Raw genomic sequence first — 26,633 nt, forward strand, 5'->3', positions numbered from 1 at the left:
ATCGTTAAACAAAAGAGGTTATAAACACATTGACTACAATACCAGTTAGTAAGATGAAGGTGAGTCTCTTGTTAGTATTATTAGTCAGACATTAAATAACTACGCAGGTTAGTATTTATGTCAGGTAACTTCTCGTTATATATATATATCAGTCTCATTAACGTTTAGGTGGAGAGAAAGATCCTATCATTACTTGTTACCACAATTTCCCTTAACTGATTATTATTCAATGATTAAGGATAGGCAGGGCCACCTATAATCTGGTGTCTATTAACTTGTGTCAATTTCAGACTAAACAGTTAAACAGGAATGAGAAGATATTTCTCGGCGTTGACAGATTTTATTTCAAAAATTATCAACAAAACAGTTTAATGCAACACACATTTATATTTAAGAAAACTAAATGATATTACACATTCTAGAGTTATGAATCACAGATTAACATTTCTAATTGATTTCTCAAATGTCATGAATCATGAACTCCAAACTGTTAAACTTATCTGAACTTCGTCGCAGAGAGGCCTCTCTGCCTTCGGGCTCAGATAACAGCACACGGCACGAGGTCCGTGTGGTTTGGAACAAAGGCAGTCCGGTTCGGCTTTGTCCAAGAACTTCCACTCAGTCGATGCACCTGGAAGTTGGGGTTTCGCGAAAGTAGAGTCGTTTCCAAACAGATTTTCCACTGGTTTGAAGGCTCCAAGGTTGTGCACAAAATCTTCTTTGTAAGCAGGTTTCCACCGTAGTTACTTGAAGACAAAGTCTTTGAGGAAAGCAGGGCCCTGTTTGTTCCAAGGGTCAAGTTTCTTAAAACTCAAATAGCTATTTAAATGACTGACACTTTCGTATTCAGTCGACTTAGTCATTTGTCCAGCTGTAAAACTCCACTGATCAGGTGGGCACAGGCGGGCAGCGCAGTCTGTAAAGTTCTTTATTTAATAAAGTCCTTTAAAAGAATTCTTTGTACGGCTCAATCTCCTTCTCCCAGTTTAACTCTTCTGTTGCCGGCAAAGACTTGGTTGGTTTCTGGTTCCGGTTCGGGCAACAGAGCTACAGGTTGAGCTGTGGCAGCGAGTTACTGGTTCAGGTGAGAGAGAGAGAGAAAGAAAGGCCGTGTTTGTCCTTTATAGTCTATCAGATCAATAGGTGATTGGTTCCTGAGTTCTTGAGATTGGATTTCGGTTTCAGCCCCCAGTGTCCTATTGGAGGGGGGCTTGATTTATGACTGATGTCAATCCATGCCATCTTTTGGAAATGCCGGTTGGCCCGGGTTCGTAGCTCTATGTCGGGATTTCGGCTCTCATCCACTTCAAAGAGTTTTTATTTCCTACAGGCCCCCTTCCCCAGACATCTCACAGCAGGGATTCCAAGCTATTTGGCCCATTCTTGGTGCCATCTTCCCAAGACTGTCACTTTGATGTAAACCAGTTCACATGCTGATGAGTTAAGGAAATCTGATAAATTTGGGGGGGAGAGGTCTTCTTTAGATCAGTGCTTCAGCTCAGAGCTAAAATGCTCTTATCAGAATACACCCAACATAACGCTACACTGGTTAATTCTGTTCTGGGAAAACCACAATCCTGCAGGTTTAATAAGTCTCTCTACACATCAGTCCCTGAGTACCTTCAACCAATGGTCATTTTGACCAATTAAGCCCAAGAATTGAGTCAATTAAGTTGTCATGGACTACCCAGTGAAGACGTGAACTCACGACTAGGTCACACTGTGAGCTCACCAGAGCAGACATTACACTGAGCTCACTGTGAGCTCACTTAGCGCTTTTCCAGCGACATGGTGCCGGTGCTGGAGCCGGAGCTGCTGCTCGGCCTGGGATCCAGCTGATCTTTTTTGAACCGGCCCGCTTTTCCACCGGTTTTGACGTCACTGGATGTGGGCGTTCCCAAGCATGGAGTAGAAGTGGAGAAACACAGCAATAGTAATCAGCACCGAGGCGACTGCGTCTTTAAACCCCATTTAACATCACAATCAAACTCATTCCGCGTCTATGGCAAATCGTAACCCTAATGTTACAAATGTTCCCTAAACACCTATTTTGCAGGATCAATAAAAAATTATTAGGATTTTTTAAACTTTTACTGACACACATAGTTAATAGCAATGTGTTATAACTTTACCGAAAATAATAATCTGTATATCTTTAATTGTTTAGACGTTATTAAGATATAATGCATCTTTCACATAGGGAACATTTGTAACATGTTAGGAAAAACAAACAAATGATTTGAAAATATTCATAATTACAGCATACAATTTGTCAGGCTTCATAACAATGGTATTTATAACATACTCTGTAAAAATCAAGCAAATAGCATTTGTGGTTCACGAGAAAATATATATATATAATCAAAGCTATCAGACTATAGCAGCCGGTGTATGAAGACACATACGATTATACAGCATTATTTGGCAGCTTCGCAAGACCTAATTTTAAACGTTGTTGGTAAGTTAGATAATTAGTGGGGACCCTCTATTTGCAGTTCTTCCCCTCCATAATTGCTAAAATAAAGTTTTACTGACATTTTATTGACCCTACCATAGGGCACATCTGTAACATGAACGCTACTGAATGGCACATACATTGAAAACTACGGAGAACTGAGACAAATCCACTTTACACTTCATAAATAATCTTAAAACGTTTCCAACCAAGGCAACACCCACTTGAAATACGTTCATTCTCATTTTTGGTAAACAAAAAGAGAGATTGTTACATATGTTCCCTATGATGCATCTACAGAGAGAGAGAGACAGACACTAACTCTCTCTCTCTCTCTCTCTCTCTCTCAGCTGGGAGTGTGTGGGAGGGGTCTGCAGTGAGCGGGAGTGCTGCTGAGAGCTCTGTCCTTTGGCTGCGTTTTTTTGTTGCTTTACTTTTTTCAGTTTGTTTATTTTGTCTTCTGTTTTCAGTGCTTTTCTTATTGTGGGGGAACAGGGGAGGGGAGGGGGGAGTACCGGTAGTTCTTCCCGGGTCGGGGGGTCGGACCCCCTGAATGCGTCTTTTGAAAAACTGACCCGACGCCATGGAGTCAAGATCGCTCCGGTGCAGTTCTGCCCCCTAGAGCAGTGTGTGTTAGCGGTTGGGGAGGTAGCAGGGTGTGAAAATATCAAGTCTGCTGCCATTGTTATCTTCTTAAAAACCACTGATCTGCTCAATCAGCTAGTGGCTAATGGCACAGTGTTAGACGACACTTTCACCCCGGTGTTGCCGCTCGCTGCTCCTGCCCGGAAGGTAACGCTGTCTAACGTCCCTCCGTTCATCCGCACCGGCTCGGGCAGCTGATGTCCGGCATTAAGAGGGTCCCGCTGGGCTGCAAAGCCCCGCAACTGAAACACGTCGTGTCCTTCCGAAGGCAGCTGTATATGATCCTCAATAACATCAATGAGGATCTTAATGTCTCCGAAGTTGGATCTCTCTTGCTGCCACCACCACGAAGATTGCTCTTTAGTAATGTTGGAAAGTCAAAGACAGCAACCGTCAGGGTTCTTGCATATGACGTATTCGTGCTGCACCTCTCTGCAAGGATCCAGGACAGTTTGTCAATGTAAACTCCAGTGCCTGGGAATATTTCCACCTAAAAGACAATGGTAAATAAAAAACAAGTTTATCCCCAAACTATTCTTATATTATGTTAAGTGGAATACATTATCAGTAAGGCTGTGATTTTGTTACAGAAATGTGTTATTAAAGACCACAGTATGTCTCAATTCTAAGTTTATTAATTTACAGACATAATAAAGTCAGTGAATCTGTGACACCCATAATTCAATTACATTCTTATTATCAACTTTAACTATGAATATAACTGATAATGTAGCATCATTAGATTGTTTACAACCAATATTTGTTTTCAATATATATATTTTTACCTTGTCTTTGTAATATTGTAGACCAAGAGTGTTATACCTGTTTTGGTGATTCTTTGTCAGATTCAGAACAATTTGCTGTGGGGCTGTCAGAACCACTTGATGGTGACACACTTTTGTCTTCATTGCTGATAAATGTGGCTTTTGTTACAATTTTTTTCAGATTGTCCAAAAGGTCTGGAATCTCTGGAGAAAAAAACCTTAGTATTAAATGATAATCATTTCTAGTAATATATTTAATACAAAGTGAAAACAAAACCATCAATGCCTGCAATTATACTTGAGAGACTTGCTCTATGTTATTGGCAAACTGACCTTTTTGTGGGTCATTAACATTAGCTATGAAAAAAATAAAAGAGATAAAATACAACAATTACCAGGTCTAATGTAATGCATATAGTCATTAATGTAGGATTATGAAGTTATGTTGAAAAACTTTATTTAATAATCAGTATTATTAAACTATTAGACAGTGCACATTAAGAGTCTGTATTGTGGTTCTAGATTACTTCAGTATGATCAACTATAATACATTACTCTGGAATCTAAATTACTGAAGAATAACATTTATCAAGGTAAGGAATTATTTGCTATAAATAAAAAAACTTACCATCAACCATACGGTTTCGAAGACATTGGTTTTCATTTTTAAGTCTTGTGTTTTCCTTTTCGAGCTGCTTAACGTTTTGCTGTAGCTCAACTTCACTGGACTCTTTAAATGTCTGTAGAATATGACGGGATCTAATTCTTGAAGCTCCATCGGTTTTCTTTCTTATTCTGTGCTGTATTCAGAGAGGAAAAGAGTTTAAAATGAAAATATATATATATATGAATATGATTAAAAAAAAACAATCCTGCAATACATTTATTTAATATTTGCAGTAATTATCTCACCGGTAACTGTGGTTCATCAAGGTCACTATCATCTGAAATTTGAAGTTTTTTGTTTGGTTTAGGTACTCTCTTCATTTTAGGACAGGGCATTTTTGTTAGGTCATTAAGTTTTCTTCTTAGTTCGCCTTCTTTTCCTAAAATAAAAATAAAATAAATAAAACCCTGCATTATGTCCACAGATATTTGGGGATTATATTTATTTGTCATAAAAATACTGTGCTTTGACCATACAAATTAAGATGAACAGCCAACACTGAATCAAAACTGAAGTTAAATTATATCTGGTTTAATTTATTTTGTGATTTGGGGGATTTTATTGTAAAGCACAACACACAATAAATCGTTCTTACAAATGCCAGTCAAGTATGATGAGTTTTTAGCGCCCTCACCACCACCTACCATGTTATAAGAGTATGTTAGACGTACAACACATTAATAACTTAAACATTCATTTCAAATATACTGTGATTGTATATATCAAATAGCATGTAAAGACTTTAATGTTTTTTTTTTTTAAATAAACATTGTTACCAGTCATAATGATCTGCGCTTCATGGACAGGCCATCCACCTTTTGGAGGTTTGTTCGTGTCTCTCCACTCTGCTCTGAAGTTTCGAGTCGTCTCTTCGTCATCATCAGCAATGCTGAATAAATCAAAATTGCGAAAGCAAGCAGTGGGAATCACGCTGTAAGAGTCTTTGTCGACCCCGCTTTCCCACTTCACCAACGCGTGCATCACCGCCATACTACCTTCACCTTCTCGTCCGTTTTTTCTGCGCGTTTTTCCCCCGACAAGTCACGGCACAAAAAACAGTCCCGCTCTGCATTCTGGTACTTGGCGTTCTTAATAACACCAACAGGGTGTAATCGCATAGACCACTCGAGTATAAAGTACTACATATCCCATCTGTTACAGTTTTTTTTCTTCTTCTGAAACTGCAAGCGCACTACATAAAGTTTGGCAAATGAAGAAATTTGGATGATGAGTTTACAATCTTATAAACAGTATTTAAGTAAACCTAGATATGCAATTCCAAAAAGAACAGCATCGAGATGGAGAAACAGGATACAAAAATAATAATACAATGTTTATACTTTTTGTATTTTAATTACAGTATGTAATTATTGCCTTTTGATTTACATTTACAGAAAAAGAACGGCGGCAAACGTGGACTACCCAACAAGAAGCAACAAAGTTACTAAAATATCAGATTCTCAGGTAAGCTTCATGCAGCCATACATGTATAATTATAAAATCAATCCAAAAAATAGACCTTGTTTACCCTACAACTGATTTGAGTGTTAATTCTATTTAAGATATAAAAAAATATTTTGTTTTCTGAACTAATAATCTGTGAACATTCTATTATCTCTATAATTTTAATTAATACATTTATTTTATTATTGGTGGAACATTATATTTTTCAGCTCAGATGATTTCACGTACCATCAATTTTTCTGTTAATAAATGTGCAAAAACAAATCAGATGGATAGGCCCCTACATATGAACATTAAGTTAAAGGCCTAGAGTGAGTGTTCTTCACTTCCAGTCATGGCGGGCCACAATCCAGCTCTTTGTAACTCATCAACAACCAAAGACCTGGGAAAAGGGTTAAATGGCTTCAGTTAAGCCAATTAGGTAATTAAGAGCTCAACTGGAAAAAAAACAGCAGGCATAGGGGTACTTTAGGACCACAGTCACTGATATAACCTACAATGTTGTTGTAATGAAAATCAGCAGACAGTGGGCCTCCTCCAGGACTAAGGTTGAGAAGCACTGGTCTTGAAGACCACAATAACAATCGACCTCAAGGGCTAGGGATATTCGAGGTGATGCTAAACCAGTCCTGAATGTTTAAATATAATGTTATTTTCTTGTAGTGTGCCGTTGCTGTTAATGCAACCAGTTATATTGAGCCATCAAATACAGAAGCTGACGAAAGACATCAACATGTAAATTTAGTTGTAAATTTAAAGTGTGTGTGAAAAGTATTTTGTATATGGAGATTAACCCATAGTTTCACAGATAAATTGTGGACCAGTGATATTCAGGATCTTCAAAACAAGTCCTGAATGCTCAAACTTAACACTTCTTTTTTTAGAGTGTCGTTGCTGTCAATCCAGCCAGTGATGTGGAGCCATCAGATACAGAAGCTGATGAAAAACAACATGTAAATTTCCTAAATTAATATGGTGCATCAAAATACTTATTTAGCACTTTCAACTGTTTCTTTGTGATTCCTAAAATTACTTTACAGGCTGGGGCTGGGGGAAGACACTGCGCCCGCCTGGAGAAGCCTGTACAAGCCCCCCTCAATAAGAGAGCTGGCAATCTGCAGTGGAGGGTGTTACACACCATTATTGCTGTCAATTCTTTTATTACTGTTCTTAACCCTGCTGTGTCCGACGCCTGCCCATTCTGTGCTCAGAGAGAGACCGTGTTTCACTGTTTCAGCACTTGCTCTCGGTTGTCACCCATTTTTAGTCTTTTAACTCGTCTTTTTACTGATCTTAACCTGATTTTTAACACAAAGGTTTTTATTTTAGGGGCGCGATACACCAGAAGGACCAAACATGTGGACCAGCTGGTAAACTTCTTGCTGGGCCAGGCTAAAATGGCCGTCTATAAGACTAGGAAGAACAGAGTGTGTGGGGAGGGCAGTGAGGATGCAGTGAGAGTGTTTGCCATGCTGGTCAAGTGCAGAGTCAGACTAGAGTTTAACTATTACAGGCTGATGAATGATTTGGAGAGTTTTGAACAGGTCTGGTGTATTAATGATGCCCTTTGTGAATTGTATGACGGGGAGTTGGTTTTTATTATGTAATTCATTTATAGGGTTTAGTATTTGATGGTTGTTTTGTTGTGTGTATTGGGTTGCTTTCTTTAAAAGTGTATAGATCAGTGACGGAGTTAATGCTTGTTGGGGGGAGACAAACAAAGGGGAACACTATTTTTTATTTATTTATTTATTTTCTTTTGTATGAATTATTGCGTGTTGCAAACAGGCAATGAAGTCTGATAAAAGTCAAAAAGTCTCTCTCTCTCTCACACACACACACACAGCCAGCAAGACACACAGAGCCAGCCAGCTCAGCGATGACATCACAAACATCTCTCTCAGGTGACTCCTATGACATCACAGAGCACGTACATTCCGTTGCTTGCCGTCTGTCAACCACTCAGTCACTGCCAGCCAGACTGGCTGGCTGACTGGATGGTGGGGCTGCTTGCTGCTGCTGCGTACCTTAGCAAGCTTATTTGCTTGACCGGCCTTCCTCCTCCGCCCACATGCCCACCTATGTCCGATCTGCTGTTCACCTGGATCACAGCTCCGCCCCAACAAGGCAGAGCCTCCCAAGAATGGTACAAACTCACCCACGATCCCCTCCACGGAAAGCTATAGCAAAAGGCAAAAGCATTATACGTAATGAAGAGGAACCCGAGTCCAAGACGCATCCGACCAGCCATACATATTTGTGTGTATTAAAGATCACATTTTATTACATTTAGATTTTCTGTACTTTATTACATCTTTTTGTGATTTTTAAATGTATTGTTTCTTTTCCTTATATATGTATGTATGTATGTATGTGTGTGTGTGTCTGTGTGAAAGTGTATGTGTTTGTGTGTCTCTGTGTGAAAGTGAGTGTGTGTGTGTCTGTTTCTGTGTTTGTGTGTCTGTCTCTGTGTGAAAGTGAGTGTGTGTGCGTGTGTCTGTCTGTGAAAGTGTGTGTGTGTGTGTGGGTGTGACAGTGTGTATGAGTGTCTGTCTGTCATGTAACTCGCACATCTGTGAGGGCACCATTTTTGCAGAAAGAGATGTACACATTTTGGAGCAACATATGCTGCCATCCAGACATCGTCTTTTCCAGGGACGTCCCTGCATTTTTCAGCAGGATAACGCCAAACCACATTCTGCCCAGATTTCAAGCGCATGGTTGCATAGGCAGAGAGTGCGGGTGCTAGCATGGCCTGCCTGCAGTCCTGACCTGTCTCCGAATTGAGAATGTGTGGCGCACTATGAAGTGCAAAATAAGACATCGAAGGCCCTGTGCAGTTGCGCAGCTGAGGAAATGCATAATGGATGAATGGGGGGAAATCCCACTTGCTAAACTTAACCAAGTGGTGTCTTCAGTGCCCAAGTGCTTAATAAGTGTTATTAAAAGAAAAGGTGATGTTACATAGTGGTAAACAGTCGACTGTCCCAACTTTCTTGGTTTCTTTTCACTGCTAATGAGATGCTGTAGAGTGAGTTAGTTATATTGCTTTCAGGAGCTCTAATCGTATTGATGAGTTCATGCAGCATTTGTAATTGAATTTCAAAAAGAAATCCTTGCTGTCTGGCCTGTGTGTATGAGATGTACTCTGTCAATCTTTGGCTAACAACTGAAACATTGGTAGAACAGAAATGGCAACATAAAAAAGAAAAGTACATTTTAAAAGAGCACATTAAATAGGATGAATATACAGTTTTTTACAATCACTTTGTCACTCATTTCAGAACCTTGATGTCATTTTTCAAAACTCTAGACACAAAACTCAAAACGGTCATCACTTGTAACACAGGCTGTCCAATGTTCAAAACATTGCATTGTGCATTCATATCTTTAAAGAAACCTTGCACTTGCAGACTTGTTGGTTCAAATAATTCATTTATCATGAAATACCATAGTAACATTTATTTAGATCACCCACACAGAAGATACCGATAGTTTCACTGTGTAGTTGTTCGTACAATCATTAAATATTGTAGTACAAAATATGTGATACATGTTTCATTATGGTACTACACATAAATACATCACTGTAAAAGGACTAGTAGAGAGAATACTACAGACACAGTGGAATCATTGAACAAAATCTGAAATGTATTGATGCAATACAATCAAATCACACCATAGGTTTCTTTGAAGCCATGCAACAATAATTAGCTACAAAAAAGAACAAAACTACAGTAAAATGTCAACTGCAGTGTTCCTCACCTGGCTTAGTGTAAAACAAAGGATTGATTACTGTACTTCTGAATTTCCATCAGCCCTGTGTTCAGGTTCAGGTTCTCACAACCATTTTTCACAAGAGGCATCTTGAAACTGAACATACCTGAACATACTCAGTCATCAGCTGCTTCACTCTGTCTGCATTTCTTTCAAAAGGCACACTATACTCTGTGCTACACATTGGTATGCAGTATACAGTCATTTGACAATTGAGAGTAGCCTAATGTTTAGTGCATGCTGAAGACTTGCCGCTTCTCAGTACGGAAATTTCTGATGATTGAGGCCACAGTTGATCCTGAGTTGATTCTGAGGTTTGATTGAATCATTGTAGCTGCCTCAGTCATGGTCATGCCATGATTTACAACATGCTCTACAACTATTTCTCGGATTTCACTGGACACTATTTGCTGTTGCTGCCGCTGTCTGGTCCGTGGCCTTGTCCTCTACCACGTTCCCCCAACACCTCTCAAATGAGGCCCATGGCTGCCTCTCTGGTGAGGCCTAAGCCCTCCTCTATGACGAGGCCCACGACCACCTCTCAGAAGGGGTGCATGTCCCCTTCCATTCCTTTGACCACCACGTCTTCCTCCTCCCACTGCTTGACCTCTATTGTGACCTGGATGACTTGCCGGCTCCATGTTATCACTGTGTTGCTGGGGTGGATAGCACTCATTTCACTCGATACTCGTACCACAATGTGAAATCAATCATCAATAACCAGTTGGCAGTATTGGAAAAGCAATTACAAGGGCCTGCATACATACAGTAATGTCAAATCTGATGTGGAAGAACAATCATCTTCAACCAGGTTGGAGCGTTAGTTGCAATGCCTTTAATACACGCAGCGTGGAGAGGAACAGTGACTCAAGTAGATCCCAAAGTCGCTCTGCCTTCATTTTAACAGTCAGAGCTTTTATACACAAAAATCAAAGAGCTGGTTATAATCAGAAAGTCATTACTATGTTATCTTAAAAGTTAGCTAAGCAGAATTTATATCATTATAGGACAGAGTTCATAGATCAACACATGGATTAGGGAGCAGGCACTTCAATCATACTGTTTGACATTGTCTCCAAGATTCTCATCGTAAATAACAAACAGAAATCAAACTACCTTCTGGCCTGACCTTCTAGCTTGACCTTATCTTTCTTAAGTATACAAGAGAGAAAAACAGGTATTAGAGAAAAAATTTCTAACTTTCCTTCCACACTGCAAACATGGTGTGGAAAAGTGCTACATGATGATGAATGATGATGAAATATTACATCCATAGATAATGTAGTCCAACTGGTTCATGCTCCTCTTTTATTGATGTCAATGGATCTCATTATCCTGAAACTTTCATGATCGAAACATGGAATATTGTTTGTCAGTTTCCATAAAATTATGCATTAAGAGTAATGCAACAGTCACTTATCATTTTGAGCAGCTGTATCAATTGATAGTTAGATCTTTGTAATGAAATGAATAGACAGTGATCTCAGATGTAATGTGTGAATTGCATTTTGAAATGGTAATACTTTGATGTTAAGTTGTGTCATTTTAGTTCAATGAACAAATGATCTGAGGTTGATGTGTATTGTATCCAAGCAATTGTAAAAAAGTGTTAGAGTTTTGAAAAATGTGCATTTTGATCATCGGGTGTGAGTTTAGTGTCTAGAGTTTTGAAAAATGACATCAAGGTTCTGAAATGAGTGCCAAAGTGATTGTAAAAAAGTGTAATATCAGGGGACAGTGGCTATTAGTGATCTGGCCTTCCGTGGCCTCTGTATTAATGTAACAGGTCACATTGTATGTGTACACTGATACTTGATAGTATAATATAGTACAAGTAAAAAACATACATAGGTATCATAGAAGTATTTTGCAGAAATGATTATGGATAGTTATCAAAATGGAGAGGAAATGCTAAATCCAGTCTCCCCAGGCTGAGCTTCTATTGCTGCACCTGCTGGCCCCACTATATGGATAGAGCCACACCAAGTCAAGAGTCTCCCCATTGCTATTTATATCTCCCTATCCAGTCTTCTATAGGTGTCAGGGTGGGGTGCCTATTCCCCTGCATGCTTTGAAACCTATAGCACCTGGGACGCACACTTGGGATCCGGTTCCTCTGCCCCTCACATACACATGAGGAATCCCAGGTGCTCAATACATCATACTGTCTCTTTCATCTCATGTGTAAACTATGGACAAATACATGACTAAACGTGTTTAGTTGCTTTTCCCAGAATGCTTTGCGCCACGATATGCAAATAACGGGGACTATGATTGGCTCCCTGACATTACCCACACTGCGACTGATGCTACCCATTTCACTACCCAACAAAGACCCATAATATGCGTGTGTCTGTCTGTCTGTCTGTCAAAGTATGTGTGTGTGTGTCTGTGTGTGTCTGTGTCTGTCTGTCTGTGTGTGAAAGTGTGTGTGTGTCTGTCTGTCTGTCTGTCATGTAACTTGCACATCTGTGAGGGCACCACTAATGCAGAAAGAGATGTACACATATTGTTTATTTTCCATATATATGTATGTATGTATGTATGCATGTCCAATTGCTTTGACAATACAAATGAATTGAATTGAGAGGGAGAGAGAGAGAGAGAGAGAGAGAGAAAGAGAGAGAGAGAGACAGACAGACAGACAGACAGACAGCTCAGCGATGACATCACGAGCCTCTCTCAGCTGACTGCTATGACATCACAGAGCACGTACATTCCGTTGCTTGTCGTCTGTCAACCACTCAATCACTGCTAGCCAGACTGTCCCTAAGACAAAGTGTACAATACTTCAATTATATCTCCTCCAGACAGATAAAGAGTATTAAGAGCTACGATGAAGTTACCCAGGAGACGTATAAAGCTTGCAGCACCTGGTATTTCCAGGAGGTCACCCATCCAAGTACTGACCAGGCCCTGCCCTGTTTAGCTTCCGAGATCTGACGAGACGGGGTGCGTCCAGGACGGTGTAGCCGCAAGCCGAGAGGCCTGGCTTCATGATGTCTCTTAAAGGCGGGCGGGTTTTGACGGACCTTCCAGCAAAAAAAAAAAAGAAAAAAGAAAAATGGAGGGAAAAATATCAGTGCAGCAAAGGGTGTTGAAAGTTGCCGGGTACGTGTACATTTCTTCAATTGTATCTTCTCCTGACAGAAAGAGAGTATTAAGAGCTACGATGAAGTTACCCAGGAGACGTAAAAAGCTTGCAGTACCTAGTTTTTCCAGGAGGTCACCAATCCAAATACTGACCAGGTCCTGCCACGTTTTGCTTCCTAGATCTGACAAGATCGGGCGCGTTCAGGACGGTGTGGCCGCAAGCCAAAAAGCCTGGCTGCATGATGTCTCTTAAAGGCTGGCGGGTATTGACGGAACTTCCAGCAAAAAAAAGAAAAATGGAGGGAAAAATACCAGTGGAGCAAATGGTGTTGAAAGTAGCCGGGTACGTGGACAAATCCTCAATTATAACACCTCCAGACAGAAAGAGATTATTAAGAGCTACAATGAAGTTACTCAGGAGACTAAAAAGCTTGCAGCACCAGGTATTTCCAGGAGGTCTCCCATCCAAGTATTGACCAGGCCCTGCCCCGTTTAGCTTCCAAGATCTGACAAGATCGGGCACGTTCAGGTCAGTGTGGCCGCAAGCCTAGAGAGCTGGCTGCATGATGTCTCTTAAAGGCTGGAGGGTATTGACGGAACTTCCGGCAAAAAAAAAAAGAAAAAAGAAAAATGGAGGGAAAAATATCAGTGCAGCAAAGGGTGTTGAAAGTAGCCGGGTACGTGTACAATTCTTCAATTATATCTCCTCCAGACTGAAAGAGAGTATTACGAGCTACGATGAAGTTACCCAAGAGACGTATAAAGCTTGCAGCACCTGGTATTTCCAGGAGGTCACCCATCCAAGTACTGACCAGGACCTGCCCCGTTCAGCTTACGCGATCTGACGAGATCGAGCGCGTTCAGGACGGTGTGGACACAAGCCGAGAGGCCTGGCTGCATGATGTCTCTTAATGGTTGGCGGGTATTGACGGAACTTCCGGCAAAAAAAAAAAAAAGAAAAACGGAGGGAAAAATATCAGTGCAGCAAAGGATGTTGAAAGTAGCCAGGTACGTGTACAATACTTCAATTATATCTCCTCCAGACAGAAAGAGAGTATTAAGAGCTACGATAAAGTTACCCAGGAGACGTAAAAAGCTTGCAGAACCAGGTATTTCCAGGAGGTCCCACATTCAAGTAATGACCAGGCCCTGCCCCGTTTAGTTTCCAAGGTCTGACGAGTTCGGGCGCGTTCAGGACGGTGTGGCCGCAAGCCAAGAGGCCTGGCTGCATGATGTCTCTAAATGGCTGGAGGGTATTGACAGAACTTCCAGCAAAAAAAAATGAAAAAAGAAAAATGGAGGGAAAAATATCAGTGCAGCAAAGGGTGTTAAAAGTAGCCGGGTACGTGTACAATACTTCAATTATATCTCCTCCAGACAGAAAGAGAGTATAAAAAGCTACGATGAAGTTACCCAGGAGACGTAAAAGCTTGCAGCACCAGGTTTTTCTAGGAGGTCTCACATTCAAGTACTGACCAGGTCCTGCCCCGTTTAGCTTCCGAGATCTGATGAGTTCGGGCGCGTTCAGGACAATGTGTCCGCATGCCAAGAGGCCTGGCTGCATGATGTCTCTTAAAGGCTGGAGGGTATTGACGGAACTTCCAGCAAAATAAAAAAGAAAAAAGAAAAATGGAGGGAAAAATACCACTGCAGCAAAGGGTGTTGAAAGTAGCCGGGTACGTGTACAATTCTTCAATTATATCTCCTCCAGACAGAAAAAGAGAATGAAGAGCTATGATAAAGTTACCCAGGAGACGTAAAAAGCTTGCAGCACCAGGTATTTCCACGAGTTCTCACATTCAAGTACTGACCAGGCCCGGCCCCGTTTAGCTTCCGAGATCTGATGAGATCGGGCGCATTCAGGACAATGTGTCCGCATGCCAAGAGGCCTGGCTGCATGATGTCTCTTAAAGGCTGGAGGATATTGACGGAACTTCCAGCAAAATAATGAAGAAAAAAGAAAAATGGAGGGAAAAATATCAGTGCAGCAAAGGGTGTTGAAAGTAACCGGGTACGTGTACAATACTTCAATTATAACTCCTCCAGACTGAAAGAGAGTATTAAGAGCTACGATGAAGTTACCCAGGAGACGTAAAAGGCTTGCAGCACCTGGTATTTCTAGGAGGTCTCCCATCCAAGTACTGACCAGGCCCTGCCCCGTTTAGCTTCCGAGATCTGACGAGATCGGGCGCGTTCAGGACGGTGTGGCCGCAAGCCAAGAGGCCTGGCTGCATGATGTCTCTTAAAGGCTGGCGGGTATTGACGGAATTTCCAGCAAAAAAAAAAAATAGAAAAATGGAGGGAAAAATATCAGTGCAGGAAAGGGTGTTGAAAGTAGCCGGGTACGTGTACAATTCTTCAATTATATCTCCTCCAGACAGAAATAGAGTATTAAGAGCTACGATGAAGTTACCCAGGAGACGAAAAAGCTTGCAGCACCTGGTATTTCCAGGAGGTCTCCCATCCAAGTACTGACCAGGTCCTGCCCCGTTTAGTTTCCGAGATCTGACGAGATCGGGCGCGTTCAGGACGGTGTGGCCACAAGCCGAGACGCCTGGCTGCATGATGTCTCTTAAAGGCTGGCGGGTATTGACGGAATTTCCAGCATAAAAAAAAAAAAAAAAAATAGAAAAATGGAGGGAAAAATATCAGTGCAGGAAAGGGTGTTGAAAGTAGCCGGGTACGTGTACAATTCTTCAATTATATCTCCTCCAGACTGAAAGAGAGTATTAAGAGCTAAGATAAAGTTACCCAGGAGACGTAAAAGCTTGCAGCACCAGGTATTTCCAGGAGGTCTCACATTCAAGTACTGACCAGGTCCTACCCCGTTTAGCTTCCGAGATCTGACGAGATCGGGCGCGTTCAGGATGGTGTGGCAGCAAGCCGAGATGCCTGGCTGCATGATGTCTCTTAAAGGCTGGCGGGTATTGACGGAATTTCCAGCAAAAAAAAAAAAGAGAAATGGAGGGAGAAATACCAGTGCAGCAAAGGGTGTTGAAAGTAGCCGGGTACGTGTACAATTCTTCAATAATATCTCCTCCAGACTGAAAGAGAGTATTAAGAGCTACGATGAAGTTACCCAGGAGACGTAAAAAGCTTGCAGCACCTGGTATTTCCAGGAGGTCACCCAACCAAGTACTGGCCAGACCCTGCCCCGTTTAGCTTCCGAGATATGATGAGATCAGGCGCGTTCAGGACGGTGTGGCCGCAAGCCAAGAGACCTGGCTGCATGATGTCTCTTAAAGGCTGGCAAGTATTGACGGAACTTCCAGCAAAAAAAAAAAAAAAAAAAAATAGAAAAAGGGAGGGAAAAATATCAGTGCAGCAAAGGGTGTTGAAAGTAGTCGGGTACATGTACAATTCTTCAATTATATCTCCTCCAGACAGATAGAGAGTATTAAGAGCTACGATAAAGTTACCCAGGAGACGTAAAAGCTTGCAGCACGAGGTATTTCAAGGAGGTCTCACATTCATGTACTGACCAGGTCCTGCCCCGTTTAGCTTCCGAGATCTGACGAGATGGGGCGCGTTCAGGATGGTGTGGCTGCAAGCCAAGAGGCCTGGCTGCATGATGTCTCTTAAAGGCTGGCGGGAATTGACGGAACTGCCAGCAAAAAAAAAAAGAAAAATAGAGGGAAATATACCAGTGCAGCAAAGGGTGTTGAAAGTAGCCGGGTACGTGTACAATTCTTCAATTATATCTCCTGGAGACAGAAAGAGAGTTTTAAGAGCTACGATGAAGTTACCCAGGAGACGTAAAAAGCTTGCAGCACCTGGTATTTCCAGGAGGTCACACATCCAAGTACTGACCAGGCCCTGCCCCGTTTAGCTTCCGAAATCTGATATGATCGGGCGCGTTCAGGACGGTGTGACTACAAGCCAAGAGGCCTGGTTGCATGATGTCTCTTAAAGGCTGGCGGATATTGACGGAACTTCCAGCAAAAAAATAAAATAAAAAGAAAAATGGAGGGAAAAATATCAGTGCAGCAAAGGGTGTTGAAAGTAGCCTAGTATGTGTACAATTCTTCAATTATATCTCCTGGAGACAGAAAGAGAGTATTAAGAGCTACGATGAAGTTACCCAGGAGACGTAAAAGGCTTGCAGCACCTGGTATTTCTAGGAGGTCTCCCATCCAAGTACTGACCAGGCCCTGCCCCGTTTAGCTTCCGAGATCTGACGAGATCGGGCGCGTTCAGGACGGTGTGGCCGCAAGCCAAGAGGCCTGGCTGCATGATGTCTCTTAAAGGCTGGCGGGTATTGACGGAATTTCCAGCAAAAAAAAAAAATAGAAAAATGGAGGGAAAAATATCAGTGCAGGAAAGGGTGTTGAAAGTAGCCGGGTACGTGTACAATTCTTCAATTATATCTCCTCCAGACTGAAAGAGAGTATTAAGAGCTACGATAAAGTTACCCAGGAGACGTAAAAGCTTGCAGCACCAGGTATTTCCAGGAGGTCTCACATTCAAGTACTGACCAGGTCCTACCCCGTTTAGCTTCCGAGATCTGACGAGATCGGGCGCGTTCAGGATGGTGTGGCAGCAAGCCGAGATGCCTGGCTGCATGATGTCTCTTAAAGGCTGGCGGGTATTGACGGAATTTCCAGCAAAAAAAAAAAAGAGAAATGGAGGGAGAAATACCAGTGCAGCAAAGGGTGTTGAAAGTAGCCGGGTACGTGTACAATTCTTCAATAATATCTCCTCCAGACTGAAAGAGAGTATTAAGAGCTACGATGAAGTTACCCAGGAGACGTAAAAAGCTTGCAGCACCTGGTATTTCCAGGAGGTCACCCAACCAAGTACTGGCAAGACCCTGCCCCGTTTAGCTTCCGAGATATGATGAGATCAGGCGCGTTCAGGACGGTGTGGCCGCAAGCCAAGAGACCTGGCTGCATGATGTCTCTTAAAGGCTGGCAAGTATTGACGGAACTTCCAGCAAAAAAAAAAAAAAAAAAAAATAGAAAAAGGGAGGGAAAAATATCAGTGCAGCAAAGGGTGTTGAAAGTAGCCGGGTACATGTACAATTCTTCAATTATATCTCCTGGAGACAGAAAGAGAGTTTTAAGAGCTACGATGAAGTTACCCAGGAGACGTAAAAAGCTTGCAGCACCTGGTATTTCCAGGAGGTCACCCATCCAAGTACTGACCAGGCCCTGCCCCGTTTAAATTCCAAGATCTGATGAGATCGGGGGCGTTCAGGACGGTGTGGCTGCAAGCCAAGAGGCCGGGCTGCATGATGTCTCTTAATGGTTGGCGGGTTTTGACGGAACATCCAGCAAAAAAAAAAAAGAGAAATGGAGGGAGAAATACCAGTGCAGCAAAGGGTGTTGACAGTAGCTGGGTACGTGTACAATACTTCAATTATATCTCCTCCAGACAGATAGAGAGTATTAAGAGCTACGATAAAGTTACACAGGAGACGTAAAAGCTTGCAGCACGAGGTATTTCCAGGAGGTCTCACATTCATGTACTGACCAGTTCCTGCCCCGTTTAGCTTCCGATATCTGACGAGATCGGGCGCGTTCAGGATGGTGTGGCCGCAAGCCGAGATGCCTGGCTGCATGATGTCTCTTAAAGGCTGGCGGGTATTGACGGAACTGCCAGCAAAAAAAAAAAAGAAAAATAGAGGGAAATATACCAGTGCAGCAAAGGGTGTTGAAAGTAGCCGGGTACGTGTACAATTCTTCAATTATATCTCCTGGAGACAGAAAGAGAGTATTAAGAGCTACGATGAAGTTACCCAGGAGACATAAAAAGCTTGCAGCACCTCGTATTTCTAGGAGGTCTCCCATTCAAGTACTGACCAGGCCCTGCCCCGTTTAGCTTCCGAGATCTGACGAGATCGGGCGCATTCAGGACGGTGTGGCCACAAGCCGAAAGGCCTGGCTGCATGATGTCTCTTAAAGGTTGGCGGGTATTGACGGAACTTCCAGCAAAAAAAAAAATAAAAAAAGAAAAATGGAGGGAGAAATATCAGTGCAGCAAAGGCTGTTGAAAGTAGCCGGGTACGTGTACAATTCTTCAATAATATCTCCTCCAGACAGATAGAGAGTATTAAGAGCTACGATAAAGTTACCCAGGAGACGTAAAAGCTTGCAGCACGAGGTATTTCAAGGAGGTCTCCCATCCAAGTACTGACCAGGTCATGCCCCGTTTAGCTTTCGAGATCTTACGAGATCGGGCGCGTTCAGGACGGTGTGGCCGCAATACGAGATGCCTGGCTGCATGATGTCTCTTAAAGGCTGGCGGGTATTGACGGAACTGCCAGCAAAAAAAAAAAGAAAAATAGAGGGAAATATACCAGTGCAGCAAAGGGTGTTGAAAGTAGCCGGGTACGTGTACAATTCTTCAATTATATCTCCTGGAGACAGAAAGAGAGTTTTAAGAGCTACGATGAAGTTACCCAGGAGACGTAAAAAGCTTGCAGCACCTGGTATTTCCAGGAGGTCACACATCCAAGTACTGACCAGGCCCTGCCCCGTTTAGCTTCCGAAATCTGATATGATCGGGCGCGTTCAGGACGGTGTGACTACAAGCCAAGAGGCCTGGCTGCATGATGTCTCTTAAAGGCTGGCGGATATTGACGGAACTTCCAGCAAAAAAATAAAATAAAAAGAAAAATGGAGGGAAAAATATCAGTGCAGCAAAGGGTGTTGAAAGTAGCCTAGTACGTGTACAATTCTTCAATTATATCTCCTGGAGACAGAAAGAGAGTTTTAAGAGCTACGATGAAGTTACCCAGGAGACGTAAAAAGCTTGCAGCACCTGGTATTTCCAGGAGGTCACACATCCAAGTACTGACCAGGCCCTGCCCCGTTTAGCTTCCGAGATCTGACGAGATCGGGCGCATTCAGGACGTTGTGGCCGCAAGCCGAGAGGCCTGGCTGCATGATGTCTCTTAAAGGTTGGCGGGTATTGACGGAACTTCCAGCAAAAAAAAAAAAAAAAAAAAGAAAAAGAAAAATGGAGGGAAAAATATCAGTGCAGTAGTGGGTTTTGAAAGTAGCCGGGTACGTGTACAATTCTTCAATTATATCTCCTCCAGACAGAAAGAGAGTATTAAGAGCTACGATGAAGTTACCCAGGAGACGTAAAAGTCTTGCAGCACCTGGTATTTCTAGGAGGTCTCCCATCCCAGTACTGACCAGGCCATGCCCCGTTTAGCTTCCGAGATCTGACGAGATCGGGCGCATTCAGGACGGTGTGGCCGCAAGCCGAGAGGCCTGGCTGCATGATGTCTCTTAAAGGTTGGCGGGTATTGACGGAACTTCCAGCAAAAAAAAAAAAAAAAAAAAAAAAAAAAAAGAAAAATGGATGGAAAAATATCAGTGCAGCAAAGGATGTTGACAGGAGCTGGGTACGTGTACAGTACTTCAATTATATCTCCTCCAGACAGATAGAGAGTATTAAGAGCTACGATAAAGTTACCCAGGAGACTTAAAAGCTTGCAGCACGAGGTATTTCAAGGAGGTCTCACATTCATGTACTGACCAGGTCCTGCCCCATTTAGCTTCCGAGATCTGACGAGATCGGGCGCGTTCAGGATGGTGTGGCCGCAAGCCAAGATGCCTGGCTGCATGATGTCTCTTAAAGGCTGGCGGGTATTGACGGAACTGCCAGCAAAAAAAAAAAAGAAAAATAGAGGGAAATATACCAGTGCAGCAAAGGGTGTTGAAAGTAGCCGGGTACGTGTACAATTCTTCAATTATATCTCCTGGAGACAGAAAGAGAGTTTTAAGAGCTACGATGAAGTTACCCAGGAGACGTAAAAAGCTTGCAGCACCTGGTATTTCCAGGAGGTCACACATCCAAGTACTGACCAGGCCCTGCCCCGTTTAGCTTCCGAAATCTGATATGATCGGGCGCGTTCAGGACGGTGTGACTACAAGCCAAGAGGCCTGGCTGCATGATGTCTCTTAAAGGCTGGCGGATATTGACGAACTTCCAGCAAAAAAAAAAAAAAAAAAAGAAAAATGGAGGGAGAAATATCAGTGCAGCAAAGGCTGTTGAAAGTAGCCGGGTACGTGTACAATTCTTCAATAATATCTCCTCCAGACTGAAAGAGAGTATTAAGAGCTACGATGAATTTACCCAGGAGACGTAAAAAGCTTGCAGCACCTGGTATTTCCAGGAGGTCACCCAACCAAGTACTGGCCAGACCCTGCCCCGTTTAGCTTCCGAGATATGATGAGATCAGGCGCGTTCAGGACGGTGTGGCCGCAAGCCAAGAGACCTGGGTGCATGATGTCTCTTAAAGGCTGGCAAGTATTGACGGAACTTCCAGCAAAAAAAAAAAAAAAAAAAATAGAAAAAGGGAGGGAAAAATATCAGTGCAGCAAAGGGTGTTGAAAGTAGCCGGGTACATGTACAATTCTTCAATTATATCTCCTCCAGACAGATAGAGAGTATTAAGAGCTACGATAAAGTTACCCAGGAGACGTAAAAGCTTGCAGCACTAGGTATTTCCAGGCGGTCTCACATTCATGTACTAACCAGGTCCTGCCCCGTTTAGCTTCCGAGATCTGACGAGATCGGGCGCGTTCAGTATGGTGTGGCCGCAAGCCGAGATGCCTGGCTGCATGATGTCTCTTAAAGGATGGCGGGTATTGACGGAATTTCCAGCAAAAAAAAAAAAAAAAAAAATAGAAAAATAGAGGGAAAAATATCAGTGCAGCAAAGGGTATTGACAGTAGCTGGGTACGTGTACAATTCTTCAATTATATCTCCTCCAGACAGAAAGAGAGAATTAAGAGCTACGATGAAGTTACCCAGGAGACGAAAAAGCTTGCAGCACCAGGTATTTCCAGGAGGTCTCACATTCATGTACTGACCAGGTCCTGCCCCGTTTAACTTCCGAGATCTGACGAGATCGGGCGCATTCAGGACGGTGTGGCCACAAGCCGAAAATTGTAGCCACAAGCCGAAAGGCCTGGCTGCATGATGTCTCTTAAAGGTTGGCGGGTATTGACGGAACTTCCAGCAAAAAAAAAAAAAAAAAAAAGAAAAAAGAAAAATGGATGGAAAAATATCAGTGCAGCAAAGGGTGTTGACAGTAGCTGGATACGTGTACAATACTTCAATTATATCTCCTCCAGACAGAGAGAGAGTATTAAGAGCTACGATTAAGTTACCCAGGAGACGTAAAAGCTTGCAGCACTAGGTATTTCCAGGAGGTCTCACATTCATGTACTGACCAGGTCCTGCCCCGTTTAGCTTCCGAGATCTGACGAGATCGGGCGCGTTCAGGATGGTGTGGCCGCAAGCCGAGATGCCTGGCTGCATGATGTCTCTTAAAGGCTGGCGGGTATTGACGGAACTGCAAGCAAAAAAAAAAAAGAAAAAAAGAAAAAAGAAAAATAGAGGGAAATATACCAGTGCAGCAAAGGGTGTTGAAAGTAGCCGGGTACGTGTACAATTCTTCAATTATATCTCCTCCAGACAGAAAGAGAGTATTAAGAGCTACGATGAAGTTACCCAGGAGACGTAAAAAGCTTGCAGCACCTGGCATTTCCAGGAGGTCACCCATCCAAGTACTGACCAGGCACTGCCCCGTTTAAATTCCAAGATCTGATGAGATCGGGGGCGTTCAGGACGGTGTGGCTGCAAGCCAAGAGGCCGGGCTGCATGATGTCTCTTAATGGTTGGCGGGTTTTGACGGAACATCCAGCAAAAAAAAAAGAGAAATGGAGGGAGAAATACCAGTGCAGCAATGGGTGTTGAAAGTAGCCGGGTACGTGTACAATTCTTCAATTATATCTCCTGCAGACAGAAAGAGAGTATTAAGAGCTATGATGAAGTTACCCAGGAGACGTAAAAAGCTTGCAGCACCTGGTATTTCTAGGAGGTCAGCCATCCAAGTACTGACCAGACCCTGCCCCGTTTAGCTTCTGAGATCTTACGAGATCGGGCGCATTCAGGACGGTGTGGCCACAAGCCGAGAGGCCTGGCTGCATGATGTCTCTTAAAGGTTGGCGGGTATTGACGGAACTTCCAGCAAAAAAAAAAAAAAAAGAAAAATGGATGGAAAAATATTAGTGCAGCAAAGGGTGTTGACAGTAGCTGGGTACGTGTACAATACTTCAATTATGTCTCCTCCAGACAGAAATAGAATATTAAGAACTACGATGAAGTTACCCAGGAGACGTAAAAAGCTTGCAGCACCTGGTATTTCTAGGAGGTCAGCCATCCAAGTACTGACCAGGCCCTGCCCCGTTTAGCTTCCGAGATCTTACGAGATCGGGCGCATTCAGGACGGTGTGGCCACAAGCCGAGAGGCCTGGCTGCATGATGTCTCTTAAAGGTTGGCGGATATTGACGGAACTTCCAGCAAAAAAAAAATGAAAAATGGAGGGAAAAATATCAGTGCAGCAAAGGCTGTTGAAAGTAGCCGTGTACGTGTACAATTCTTCAATTATATCTCCTGGAGACAGAAAGAGAGTATTAAGAGCTACGATGAAGTTACCCAGGAGACGTAAAAGGCTTGCAGCACCTGGTATTTCTAGGAGGTCTCCCATCCAAGTACTGACCAGGCCCTGCCCCGTTTAGCTTCCGAGATCTGACGAGATCGGGCGCATTCAGGACGGTGTGGCCGCAAGCCAAGAAGCCTGGCTGCATGATGTCTCTTAAAGGTTGGCGGGTATTGACGGAACTTCCAGCAAAAAAAAAAAAAAAAAAGAAAAATGGATGGAAAAATATCAGTGCAGCAAAGGGTGTTGACAGTAGCTGGGTACGTGTACAATACTTCAATTATATCTCCTCCAGACAGATAGAGAGTATTAAGAGCTACGATAAAGTTACCCAGGAGACGTAAAAGCTTGCAGCACCAGGTATTTCCAGGAGGTTTCACATTCATGTACCGACCAGGTCCTGCCCCGTTTAGCTTCCAAGATCTGACGAGATCGGGCGAGTTCAGGATGGTGTGGCCGCAAGCCGAGATGCCAGGCTGCATGATGTCTCTTAAAGGCTGGCGGGTATTGACGGAATTTCCAGCAAAAAAAAAAAAAAAAAAATAGAAAAATGGAGGGAAAAATATCAGTGCAGGAAAGGGTGTTGAAAGTAGTCGGGTACATGTACAATTCTTCAATTATATCTCCTCCAGACTGAATGAGAGTATTAAGAGCTACGCTGAAGTTACCCAGGAGATGTAAAAAGCTTGCAGCACCTGGTATTTCTAGGAGGTCACCCATCCAATTACTGACCAGGCCCTGCCCAGTTTTTCTTCCGAGATCTTCTGACATCGGGCTCATTCAGGACTGTGTGGCCGCAAGCCGAGACGCCTGGCTGCATGATGTCTCTTAAAGGCTGGCGGGTATCGACGGAACTGCCAGCAAAAAAAAAAAAGAAAAATAGAGGGAAAAATACCAGTGCAGCAAAGGGTTTTGAAAGTAGCCGGGTACGTGTACAATTCTTCAATTATATATTCTCCAGACAGAAAGAGAGTATTAAGAGCTACGATGAAGTTTCCCAGGAGACGTAAAAAGCTGGCAGCACCAGGTATTTCCAGAAGATCTCCCATCCAAGTACTGACCAGGTCCTGCCCCGTTTAGTTTCCGAGATCTTCTGACATCGGGCTCATTCAGGACTGTGTGGCCGCAAGCCGAGACGCCTGGCTGCATGATGTCTCTTAAAGGCTGGCGGGTATTGACGGAACTGCCAGCAAATAAAAAAAAGAAAAATAGAGGGAAAAATACCAGTGCAGCAAAGGCTGTTGAAAGTAGCTGGGTACGTGTACAATTCCTCAATTATAACACCTCCAGACAGATAGAGAGTATTAAGAGCTACGATGAAGTTACCCAGGAGACGTAAAAAGCTTGCAGCACCTGGTATTTCCTGGTGGTCTCCAATCCAAGTACTGATCAGGCCCTGCCCCGTTTAGCTTCCGAGATCTGACGAGATCAGGCGCGTTCAGGATGGTGTGGCTGCAAGCCAAGAGGCCTGGCTGCATGATGTCTCTTAAAGGCTGGCGGGTATTGACGGAACTTCCAGAAAAAATAATAAAGAAAAAGAAAAATGGAGGGAAAAATATCAGTGCAGCAATGGGTGTTGAAAGTAGCCGGGTACGTGTACAATACTTCAATTATATCTCCTCCAGACAGAAAGAGAGTATTAAGAGCTACGATAAACTTACCCAGCAGACGTAAAAAGCTTGCAGCACCTGGTATTTCCAGGAGTTCTCCCATCCAAGAACTGACCAGGCCCTGCCCCATTCAGTTTCCGAGATCTGACGAGATCGGGCGCGTTCAGGATGGTGTGGCCGCAAGCCGAGATGCCTGGCTGCATGATGTCTCTTAAAGGCTGGCGGGTATTGACGGAACTGCCAGCAAAAAAAAAAAAGAGAAATGGAGGGAGAAATACCAGTGCAGCAAAGGGTGTTGAAAGTAGCCGGGTACGTGTACAATACTTGAATTATATCTCCTCCAGACAGAAAGAGACTATTAAGAGCTACGATGAAGTTACCCAGGTGACGTAAAAAGCTTGCAGCACCTGGTATTTTTGGAGGTCTCCCATCCAAGTACTGACCAGGCCCTGCCCCGTTTGGCTTCCGAGATCTGACGAGATCGGGCGCGTTCAGGACGGTGTGGCCGCAAGCCAATATGCCTGGCTGCATGATGTCTCTTAAAGGCTGGCGGGTATTGACGGAATAGCCAGCAAAAAAAAAAAAGAGAAATGGAGGGAAAAATATCATTGCAGCAAAGGCTGTTGAAAGTAGCCGGGTACGTGTACAATTCTTCAATTATATCTCCTCCAGACAGAAAAAGAGAATTAAGAGCTACGATGAAGTTACCCAGGAGATGTAAAAAGTTTGCAGCACCTCGTATTTCCAGAAGGTCACCCATAAAAGTACTGACCAGGCCCTGCCCAGTTTAAATTCCGAGATCTGACGAGATCGGGCGCGTTCAGGACGGTGTGGCCGCAAGCCGAGAGGCTTGGCTGCATGATGTCTCTTCATGGCTGGCGGGTATTGACAGAACTTCCAGCAAAAAAAAAAAAAAAAAAAAAAAGAAAAAGAAAAATGGAGGGAAAAATATCAGTGCAGTAATGGGTTTTGAAAGTAGCCGGGTACGTGTACAATTCTTCAATTATATCTCCTCCGGACAGAAAGAGAGTATTAAGAGCTACGATGAAGTTACCCAGGAGACGTAAAAAGCTTGCAGCACCTGGCATTTTCAGGAGGTCACCCATCCAAGTACTGACCAGGCCCTGCCCCGTTTAAATTCCAAGATCTGATGAGATCGGGGGCGTTCAGGACGGTGTGGCTGCAAGCCAAGAGGCCTGGCTGCATGATGTCTCTTAATGGTTGGCGGGATTTGACGGAACATCCAGCAAATAAAAAAAAAGAGAAATGGTGGTAAAAATATCAGTGCAGCAAAGGGTGTTGAAAGTAGCCAGGTACGTGTACAATTCTTCAATTATATCTCCTCCAGACTGAAAGAGAGTATTAAGAGCTACGATGAAGTTACCCAGGAGACGTAAAAAGCTTGCAGCACCTGGTATTTCCAGGAGGACACCCATCCAAGTACTGACCAGGCCTTACCCCGTTTAGCCTCCGAGATCTGACGAGATCGGGCGCGTTCAGGACGGTGTGGCCGCAAGCCAAGATGCCTGGCTGCATGATGTCTCTTAAAGGCTGGCGGGTATTGACGGAACAGCCAGCAAAAAAAAAAAAGAGAAATGGAGGGAGAAATACCAGTGCAGCAAAGGGTGTTGAAAGTAGCCGGGTACGTGTACAATTCTTCAATTATATCTCCTGCAGACAGAAAGAGAGTATTAA

At 43.2% G+C, this 26,633-nt stretch overlaps 7 non-coding genes and 35 pseudogenes across 7 annotated transcripts; all 42 read right to left on the reverse strand.

Moving 5' to 3' along the window:
* Positions 1-8,110: 8,110 nt before the first annotated feature.
* Positions 8,111-8,225, reverse strand: LOC136722040 (U5 spliceosomal RNA). Its single transcript, XR_010806203.1, has one exon. It is a non-coding gene; the product is annotated as a U5 spliceosomal RNA (small nuclear RNA).
* A 4,408-nt stretch (positions 8,226-12,633) lies between these two features.
* Positions 12,634-12,752, reverse strand: LOC136722053 (5S ribosomal RNA). Its single transcript, XR_010806215.1, has one exon. It is a non-coding gene; the product is annotated as a 5S ribosomal RNA (ribosomal RNA).
* Positions 12,753-12,969: 217 nt separating this feature from the next.
* LOC136722015 (uncharacterized) lies at positions 12,970-13,088 on the reverse strand (annotated as a pseudogene).
* A 205-nt stretch (positions 13,089-13,293) lies between these two features.
* LOC136721973 (uncharacterized) lies at positions 13,294-13,412 on the reverse strand (annotated as a pseudogene).
* Positions 13,413-13,628: 216 nt separating this feature from the next.
* Positions 13,629-13,747, reverse strand: LOC136721998 (uncharacterized; annotated as a pseudogene).
* Positions 13,748-13,959: 212 nt separating this feature from the next.
* On the reverse strand, positions 13,960-14,078 carry LOC136722026 (uncharacterized; annotated as a pseudogene).
* Positions 14,079-14,292: 214 nt separating this feature from the next.
* On the reverse strand, positions 14,293-14,411 carry LOC136722013 (uncharacterized; annotated as a pseudogene).
* A 216-nt stretch (positions 14,412-14,627) lies between these two features.
* Positions 14,628-14,746, reverse strand: LOC136721964 (uncharacterized; annotated as a pseudogene).
* A 216-nt stretch (positions 14,747-14,962) lies between these two features.
* Positions 14,963-15,081, reverse strand: LOC136721947 (5S ribosomal RNA). Its single transcript, XR_010806190.1, has one exon. It is a non-coding gene; the product is annotated as a 5S ribosomal RNA (ribosomal RNA).
* Positions 15,082-15,292: 211 nt separating this feature from the next.
* On the reverse strand, positions 15,293-15,411 carry LOC136722054 (5S ribosomal RNA). The gene has a single exon (XR_010806216.1). It is a non-coding gene; the product is annotated as a 5S ribosomal RNA (ribosomal RNA).
* A 219-nt stretch (positions 15,412-15,630) lies between these two features.
* On the reverse strand, positions 15,631-15,749 carry LOC136721917 (uncharacterized; annotated as a pseudogene).
* A 210-nt stretch (positions 15,750-15,959) lies between these two features.
* Positions 15,960-16,078, reverse strand: LOC136721930 (uncharacterized; annotated as a pseudogene).
* Positions 16,079-16,298: 220 nt separating this feature from the next.
* Positions 16,299-16,417, reverse strand: LOC136722025 (uncharacterized; annotated as a pseudogene).
* Positions 16,418-16,626: 209 nt separating this feature from the next.
* LOC136721949 (uncharacterized) lies at positions 16,627-16,745 on the reverse strand (annotated as a pseudogene).
* Positions 16,746-16,961: 216 nt separating this feature from the next.
* LOC136721959 (5S ribosomal RNA) lies at positions 16,962-17,080 on the reverse strand. Its single transcript, XR_010806191.1, has one exon. It is a non-coding gene; the product is annotated as a 5S ribosomal RNA (ribosomal RNA).
* A 211-nt stretch (positions 17,081-17,291) lies between these two features.
* Positions 17,292-17,410, reverse strand: LOC136721918 (uncharacterized; annotated as a pseudogene).
* Positions 17,411-17,620: 210 nt separating this feature from the next.
* On the reverse strand, positions 17,621-17,739 carry LOC136721977 (uncharacterized; annotated as a pseudogene).
* Positions 17,740-17,960: 221 nt separating this feature from the next.
* Positions 17,961-18,079, reverse strand: LOC136722047 (5S ribosomal RNA). The gene has a single exon (XR_010806209.1). It is a non-coding gene; the product is annotated as a 5S ribosomal RNA (ribosomal RNA).
* Positions 18,080-18,288: 209 nt separating this feature from the next.
* Positions 18,289-18,407, reverse strand: LOC136722024 (uncharacterized; annotated as a pseudogene).
* Positions 18,408-18,617: 210 nt separating this feature from the next.
* Positions 18,618-18,736, reverse strand: LOC136721894 (uncharacterized; annotated as a pseudogene).
* A 216-nt stretch (positions 18,737-18,952) lies between these two features.
* Positions 18,953-19,071, reverse strand: LOC136722009 (uncharacterized; annotated as a pseudogene).
* Positions 19,072-19,280: 209 nt separating this feature from the next.
* LOC136721950 (uncharacterized) lies at positions 19,281-19,399 on the reverse strand (annotated as a pseudogene).
* Positions 19,400-19,615: 216 nt separating this feature from the next.
* On the reverse strand, positions 19,616-19,734 carry LOC136721897 (uncharacterized; annotated as a pseudogene).
* A 224-nt stretch (positions 19,735-19,958) lies between these two features.
* LOC136721899 (uncharacterized) lies at positions 19,959-20,077 on the reverse strand (annotated as a pseudogene).
* Positions 20,078-20,304: 227 nt separating this feature from the next.
* On the reverse strand, positions 20,305-20,423 carry LOC136722004 (uncharacterized; annotated as a pseudogene).
* A 210-nt stretch (positions 20,424-20,633) lies between these two features.
* On the reverse strand, positions 20,634-20,752 carry LOC136721951 (uncharacterized; annotated as a pseudogene).
* A 216-nt stretch (positions 20,753-20,968) lies between these two features.
* Positions 20,969-21,087, reverse strand: LOC136721931 (uncharacterized; annotated as a pseudogene).
* Positions 21,088-21,306: 219 nt separating this feature from the next.
* Positions 21,307-21,425, reverse strand: LOC136721988 (uncharacterized; annotated as a pseudogene).
* Positions 21,426-21,644: 219 nt separating this feature from the next.
* Positions 21,645-21,763, reverse strand: LOC136721937 (uncharacterized; annotated as a pseudogene).
* Positions 21,764-22,007: 244 nt separating this feature from the next.
* On the reverse strand, positions 22,008-22,126 carry LOC136721970 (uncharacterized; annotated as a pseudogene).
* Positions 22,127-22,351: 225 nt separating this feature from the next.
* Positions 22,352-22,470, reverse strand: LOC136721938 (uncharacterized; annotated as a pseudogene).
* Positions 22,471-22,678: 208 nt separating this feature from the next.
* LOC136721962 (uncharacterized) lies at positions 22,679-22,797 on the reverse strand (annotated as a pseudogene).
* A 214-nt stretch (positions 22,798-23,011) lies between these two features.
* Positions 23,012-23,130, reverse strand: LOC136722062 (uncharacterized; annotated as a pseudogene).
* A 209-nt stretch (positions 23,131-23,339) lies between these two features.
* LOC136721910 (5S ribosomal RNA) lies at positions 23,340-23,458 on the reverse strand. Its single transcript, XR_010806187.1, has one exon. It is a non-coding gene; the product is annotated as a 5S ribosomal RNA (ribosomal RNA).
* Positions 23,459-23,673: 215 nt separating this feature from the next.
* Positions 23,674-23,792, reverse strand: LOC136722003 (uncharacterized; annotated as a pseudogene).
* A 219-nt stretch (positions 23,793-24,011) lies between these two features.
* On the reverse strand, positions 24,012-24,130 carry LOC136722035 (uncharacterized; annotated as a pseudogene).
* A 539-nt stretch (positions 24,131-24,669) lies between these two features.
* On the reverse strand, positions 24,670-24,788 carry LOC136721914 (uncharacterized; annotated as a pseudogene).
* A 216-nt stretch (positions 24,789-25,004) lies between these two features.
* LOC136721993 (uncharacterized) lies at positions 25,005-25,123 on the reverse strand (annotated as a pseudogene).
* A 210-nt stretch (positions 25,124-25,333) lies between these two features.
* LOC136721911 (uncharacterized) lies at positions 25,334-25,451 on the reverse strand (annotated as a pseudogene).
* Positions 25,452-25,661: 210 nt separating this feature from the next.
* Positions 25,662-25,780, reverse strand: LOC136721968 (uncharacterized; annotated as a pseudogene).
* A 227-nt stretch (positions 25,781-26,007) lies between these two features.
* On the reverse strand, positions 26,008-26,126 carry LOC136722072 (uncharacterized; annotated as a pseudogene).
* A 211-nt stretch (positions 26,127-26,337) lies between these two features.
* LOC136722057 (uncharacterized) lies at positions 26,338-26,456 on the reverse strand (annotated as a pseudogene).
* Positions 26,457-26,633: the final 177 nt, after the last annotated feature.

This window comes from Amia ocellicauda, unplaced genomic scaffold (assembly GCF_036373705.1).
Source record: "Amia ocellicauda isolate fAmiCal2 unplaced genomic scaffold, fAmiCal2.hap1 HAP1_SCAFFOLD_124, whole genome shotgun sequence".
Taxonomy (NCBI): Eukaryota; Metazoa; Chordata; class Actinopteri; order Amiiformes; family Amiidae; genus Amia; species Amia ocellicauda.